Source organism: Triticum dicoccoides, chromosome 5B (assembly GCF_002162155.2).
Source record: "Triticum dicoccoides isolate Atlit2015 ecotype Zavitan chromosome 5B, WEW_v2.0, whole genome shotgun sequence".
NCBI lineage: Eukaryota > Viridiplantae > Streptophyta > Magnoliopsida > Poales > Poaceae > Triticum > Triticum dicoccoides.
Window position 1 is genome coordinate 559,408,299 of NC_041389.1, and position 7,254 is coordinate 559,415,552.

Here is a 7,254-nt window from a genome sequence, read left to right on the forward strand (position 1 = left end):
CATCATGGTCTAGTAACATGACTTCCAGAACATGATTACCGTACCACTCTGGTGCGGATCTTACTCTGGAAGACCTACGAGGTTTGGTAGCAACTTGATCTGAAGTTTCATGATCATCATCATTAACTTCCTCACTAATTGGTGTAGGAATCACTGGAACTGATTTCTGTGATGAACTACTTTCCAATAAAGAAGAAGGTACAATTACCTCATCAAGTTCTACTTTCCTCCCACTCACTTCTTTCGAGAGAAACTTTTTCTCTAGAAAGGATCCATCTTAGCAATGAATAACTTGCCTTCCGATCTGTGATAGAAGGTGTACCCAATAGTTAACTTTGGGTATTCTATGAAGACGCACTTCTCCGATTTGGGTTTGAGCTTATCAGGTTGAAACTTTTTTCATATAAGCATCGCAACTCCAAACTTTAAGAAACGACAGCTTAGGTTTACTGCTAAACCATAGTTCATATGGTGTCGTCTCAACAGATTTAGATGGTGCCCTTTTAAACGTGAATGCAGCTGTCTCTAATGCACAACCCCAAAACGATAGTGGTAAAACCGATAAGAGACATCATAGATCGCACTATATCCAATAAAGTGTGGTTACGACGTTCGGACACACCATAACGTTGTGGTGTTCCAGGTGGCGTGAGCTGTGAAACTATTCCACATTGTTTTAACTGAAGACCAAACTCGTAACTCAAATATTCGTCTCCGTGATCAGATCGTAGAAACTTTATTTTCTTGTTACGATGATTTTTCCACTTCACTCTGAAATTCTTTCAACCTTTCAATTATTTCAGACTTATTTTTCATCAAGAAGATATACCCATATCTGCTCAAATCATTTTGTGAAGGTCAGAAAATAACGATACTTGCCACGAGCATCAACACTCATTGGATCGCATACATCGGTATGTATTATTTCCAATAAGTCAGTAGCTTGTTCCATTGTTCCGGAGAATGGAGTTTTTAGTCATCTTGCCCAAAAGGCACAGCTCGCAAGCATCAAATGATTCATAACCAAGTGATTCCAAAAATCCATCTTTATGGAGTTTCTTCATGCGCTTTACATCGATATGACCCAAACGGCAGTGCCATAAATAAGTTGCACTATCATTATCAACTTTGCATCTTTTGGCATCAATATTATGAATATGTGTATCACTACGACCGAGATCCAACAAACTATTTTCATTGGGTGTATGACCATCAAAGGTTTTATTCATTTAAACAGAACAACATTTATTCTCTGATTTTAAATGAATAACGTATTGCAATAAACATGATCAAATCATATTCATGCTCAACGCAAACACCAAATAACATTTATTTAGGTTCAACACTAATCTCGAAAGTATAGGGAGTGTGCGATGATGATCATATCAATCTTGGAACCACTTCCAACATACATCGTCACTTCTCCCTCAACTAGTTTCTGTTTATTCTGTAACTCCTGTTTCGAGTTACTAATCTTAGCAACCGAACAAGTATCAAATACTCAGGGGTTACTATAAACACTAGTAAGGTACACATCAATAACATGTATATCAAATATACCCTTGTTCACTTTGCCATCATTCTTATCCACCAAATATTCAAGGCATTTCGCTTCTAGTGACCATTTCCTTTGCAGTGTAAGCACTCAGTTTCAGGCTTTGGTTCAGCTTTGGGCTTCTTCATGGGAGTGACAACTTGCTTGTCATTCTACTTGAAGTTCCCCTTTCTTTCCCTTTGCCATTTTCTTGAAACTAGTGGTCCTGTCAATCATCAACACTTGATGCTCTTTCTTGATTTCTACCTTCGTCGATTTCAACATCAGGAAGAGCTCGGGAATCGTTTTCGTCATCCCTTGCATACTATAGTTCATCACGAAGTTCTAGTAACTTAGTGATGGTGACTAGAGAATTCTGTCAATCACTATCTTATCTGGAAGATTAACTCCCACTTGATTCAAGCGATTGAAGTACCCAGACAATCTGAGCACATGCTCACTAGTTGAGCGATTCTCCTCCATCTTTTAGCTATAGAACTTGTTGGAGACTTCATATCTCTCAACTCATGTATTTGCTTGAAATATTAACTTCAACTCCTGGAACATCTCATATGGTCCATGACGTTCAAAACGTCTTTGAAGTCCCGATTCTAATCCATAAAGCATGGTGCACAAAACTATCAAGTAGTCATCATATTGAGCTAGCCAAACGTTCATAACATCTGCATCTGCTCCTGCAATAGGTCTGTCACCTAGCGGTGCATTAAGGACATAATTCTTCTGTGCAGCAATGAGGATAAACCTCAGATCACGGATCCAATCCGCATCATTGCTACTAACATCTTTCAACACAATTTTCTCTAGGAACATATCAAAATAAACATATGAAAGCAACAACGCAAGCTATTGATCTACAACATAATTTGCAAAATACTACCAGGACTAAGTTCATGATAAATTAAAGTTCAATTAATCATATTACTTAGGAACTCCCACTTAGATAGACATCCCTCTAATCCTCTAAGTGATCACGTGATCCATATCAACTAAACCATAACCGATCATCACGTGAGATGGAGTAGTTTTCAACGGTGAACATCACTATGTTGATCATATCTACTATATGATTCACGCTCGACCTTTCAGTCTCCGTGTTCCGAGGCCATATCTGCATATGCTAGGCTCGTCAAGTTTAACCTGAGTATTCCGCGTGTGCAAAACTGTCTTGCACCCGTTGTAGATGGACGTAGAGCTTATCACACCCGATCATCATGTGGTGTATGGGCACGACGAACTTTGGCAACGGTGCATACTCAGGGAGAACACTTCTTGATAATTTTAGTGAGAGATCATCTTAAAATGCTACCATCAATCAAAGCAAGATAAGATGCATAAAGGATAAACATCACATGCAATCAATATAAGTGATATGATATGGCCATCATCATCTTGTGCTTGTGATCTCCATCTTCGAAGCACCGTCGTGATCACCATCATCACCGGCGCGACACCTTGATCTCCATCGTAGCATCGTTGTCGTTATGCCATCTATTGCTTCTACTACTATCGCTACCGCTTAGTGATAAAGTAAAGCAATTACAGGGCGTTTGCATTTCATACAATAAAGCGACAACCATATGGCTCATGCCAGTTGCCGATAACTTCGGTTATAAAACATGATCATCTCATACAATAAAATATAGCATCACGTCTTGACCATATCACATCACAACATGCCCTACAAAAACAAGTTAGACGTCCTCTACTTTGTTGTTGCAAATTTTACGTGGCTGCTACGGGCTTAGCAAGAACCGTTCTTACCTACACATCAAAACCACAATGATAGTTCGTCAAGTTAGTGCTGTTTTAACCTTCGCAAGGACCGGGCGTAGCCACACTCGATTCAGCTAAAGTGAGAGAGACAGACACCCGCCAGCCACCTTTAAGCATGAGTGCTCGCAACGGTGAAACCAGTCTCGCGTAAGCGTACGCGTAATGTCGGTCCGGGCCGCTTCGTCTCACAATACCGCTGAACCAAAGTATGACATGCTGGTAAGAAGTATGACTTATATCGCCCACAACTCACTTGTGTTCTACTCGTGCATATAACATCAACGCATAAACCCAGGCTCTGATACCACTGTTGGGGAACGTAGTAATTTCAAAAAAATTCCTACACACACGCAAGATCATGGTGATGGCATAGCAACGAGAGGGGAGAGTGTTCGTCCACGTACCCTCGTAGACCGTAAGCGGAAGCGTTATGACAACGCGGTTGATGTAGTCGTACATCTTCCCGATCCGACCGATCCAAGCACCGAACGTACGGCACCTCCGAGTTCAGCACACGTTCAGCTCGATGACGATCCCCGGGCTCCGATCCAGCAAAGCTTCGGGGATGAGTTCCGTCAGCACGACGGTGTGGTGACGATGATGATGTTCTACCGGCGCAGGGCTTCGCCTAAACTCCGCGACGATATGACCGAGGTGGAATATGGTGGAGGGGGGCACCGCACACGGCTAAGGAACGATCCGTAGATCAACTTCTATGTCCTGGGGTGCCCCCTGCCCCCGTATATAAAGGAGGGAGGGGGGAGGCCGGCCGGCCCTTGTGGGCGCGCCAAGGAGGAGGAGTCCTCCTCCTAGTAGGAGTAGGACTCCCCCTTTCCTACTCCTACTAGGAGGGGAAAGGAAGGGGAAGAGAGGGGAAGGAAAGAGGGGGGCGCCGCACCCCCCTCCTAGTCCAATTCGGACCAGAGGGAGAGGGGGCGCGCGGTCCACCCTGGCCGCCCCTCTCTCTTTCCACCAAGGCCCATGTGGCCCATTATCTCTCCCGGGGGGTTCCGGTAACCCTCCGGCACTCCGGTTTTCTCCGAAAACGTCCGGAACACTTCCGGTGTCCGAATATAGTCGTCCAATATATCAATCTTTATGTCTCGACCATTTCGAGACTCCTCGTCATGTCCGTGATCACATCGGGGACTCCGAACAAACTTCGGTACATCAAAACTTATAAACTCATAATAAAACTGTCATCGTAACATTAAGCGTGCGGACCCTACGGGTTCGAGAACTATGTAGACATGACCTAGAACCATTCTCGGTCAATAACCAATAGCGGGACCTGGATTCCCATATTGGTTCCTACATATTCTACGAAGATCTTTATCGGTCAAACCGCATAACAACATATGTTGTTCCCTTTGTCATCGGTATGTTACTTGCCCGAGATTTGATCGTTGGTATCCAATACCTAGTTCAATCTCGTTACCGGCAAGTCTCTTTACTCGTTCTGTAACACATCATCTTATAACTAACTCATTAGTTACAATGCTTGCAAGGCTTAGGTGATGAGTATTACCGAGAGGGCCCAGAGATACCTCTCCGACAATCGGAGTGACAAAACCTAATCTCGAATTATACCAACCCAACATGTACCTTCGGAAACACCTGTAGAGCACCTTTATAATCACCCAGTTACGTTGTGACGTTTGGTAGCACACAAAGTGTTCTTCCGGTAAGCGGGAGTTGCACAATCTCATAGTTGCAGGAACTTTGTATAAGTCATGAAGAAAGCAATAGCAATATACTAAACGATCAAGTGCTAGGCTAACAGAATGGGTCATGTCAATCACATCATTATCCTAATGATGTGATCCCATTAATCAAATGACAACACATGTCTATGGTTAGGAAACATAACCATCTTTGATTAATGAGCTAGTCAAGTAGAGGCATACTAGTGACTTTATGTTTGTCTATGTATTCACACATGTATCATGTTCCCGGTTAATACAATTCTAGCATGAATAATAAACATTTATCATGAAATAAGGAAATAAATAATAACTTTATTATTGCCTCTAGGGCATATTTCCTTCATAATATTCATAGATAATCAAGTTCATAAATCCACAATTCATCAGATCTCGTCAAACACACCGCAAAAGAATATTACATCGAATAGATCTCCAAGAACATCGAGGAGAACTTTGTATTGAGAACCAAAGAGAGAGAAGAAGCCATCTAGCTAATAATTATGGACCCGAAGGTCTGTGGTAAACTACTCACGCTTCATCGGAGAGGCAATGGTGTTGATGTAAAAGTCCTACATGATTGATTCCCCCTCCGGCAGATCGCCGAAAAGGCCCCAAGATGGGATCTCATGGGTAAAGAAGGTCGCGGCGGTGGAAAACTGGTTCCGTGGCTCCCCCTGATGTTTCTAGGGTATAAGAGTATATATAGGCGAAAGAAGTACGTCGGTGGAGCTACGAGGGGCCCACGAGGGTGGGAGCGCCTACCCCCTGGATGCGCCCTCCTGCCTCGTGGCTTCCTCATAGAGTCCCAGAGTCTTCTGGATTGCTTTTGGTCCAAGAAAGATGCTCATGAAGGTTTCATTCCGTTTGGACTCCAGTTGATATTCCTTTTCTGTAAAACTCTAAAATAGGCACAAAAACAGAAACTGGCACTGGGCCTCCGGTTAATAGGTTAGTCCAAAAAATAATATAAAAGAGCATATTAAATCCCATTAAACATCCAAAACAGATAATATAATAGCATGGAACAATCAAAAATTATAGATACATTGGAGACGTATCAAGCATCCCCAAGCTTAATTCCTGCTCGTCCTCGAGTAGGTAAATGATAAAAACAGAATTTTTGATGTGGGATGCTACCTAGCATATTTATCAATGTAATTTTCTTTATTGTGGCATGAATGTTCGGATCCGAAAGATTCAAGACAAAGGTTTAATATTGACATAAAAACAATAATACTTCAAGCATACTAACAAAGCAATCATGTCTTCTCAAAATAACATGGACAAAAAAGTTATCCCAACAAAATCATATAGTCTGGCTATGCTATATCTTCATCACACAAAGTATTTAATCATGCACAACCCCGGTTTGATCCTAGCAATTGTTTCATACTTTAATATTTTCAAACTTTTTCAGTCTTCACGCAATACATGAGCGTGAGCCATGGACATAGCACTGTACGTGGAATAGAATGGTGGTTGTGGAGAAGACAAAAAGGAGAAGATAGTCTAACATCAACTAGGCGTATCAATGGGCTATGGAGATGCCCATCAATAGATATCAATGTGAGTGAGTAGGGATTGCCATGCAACAGATGCAATAGAGCTATAAGTTTATGAACGCTCAACAAAAGAAACTAAGTGGGTGTGCATCCAACTTGCTTTCTCATGAAGACCTAGGGCACTTTTGAGGAAGCCCATCATTGGAATATACAAGCCAAGTTCTATAATGAAAAATTCCCACTAGTATATGAAAGTGACAACATAGGAGACTCTCTATCATGAAGATCACGGTGCTACTTTGAAGCACAAGCGTGGTAAAAGGATAGTAGCATTGCCCCTTCTCTCTTTTTCTCTCTTTTTTTATTTGGGCCTTTTCTTTTTTCTTTTTTATGGCCTCTTTTTTTTATTTAGTCTGGAGTCTCATCCCGACTTGTGGGGGAATCATAGTCTCCATCATCCTTTCCTCACTGGACAATGCTCTAATAATGAAGATCATCACACTTTTATTTACTTACAACTCAAGAATTACAACTCAATACTTAGAACAAAATATGACTCTATGTGAATGCCTCCGGCGGTGTACCGGGATGTGCAATGATTCAAGATTGACATGTATGAATAATTATGAATGGTGGCTTTGCCACGAATACGATGTCAACTACATGATTGTTGGGGAACGTAGTAATTTCAAAAAAAATTCCTACGCACACGCAAGAT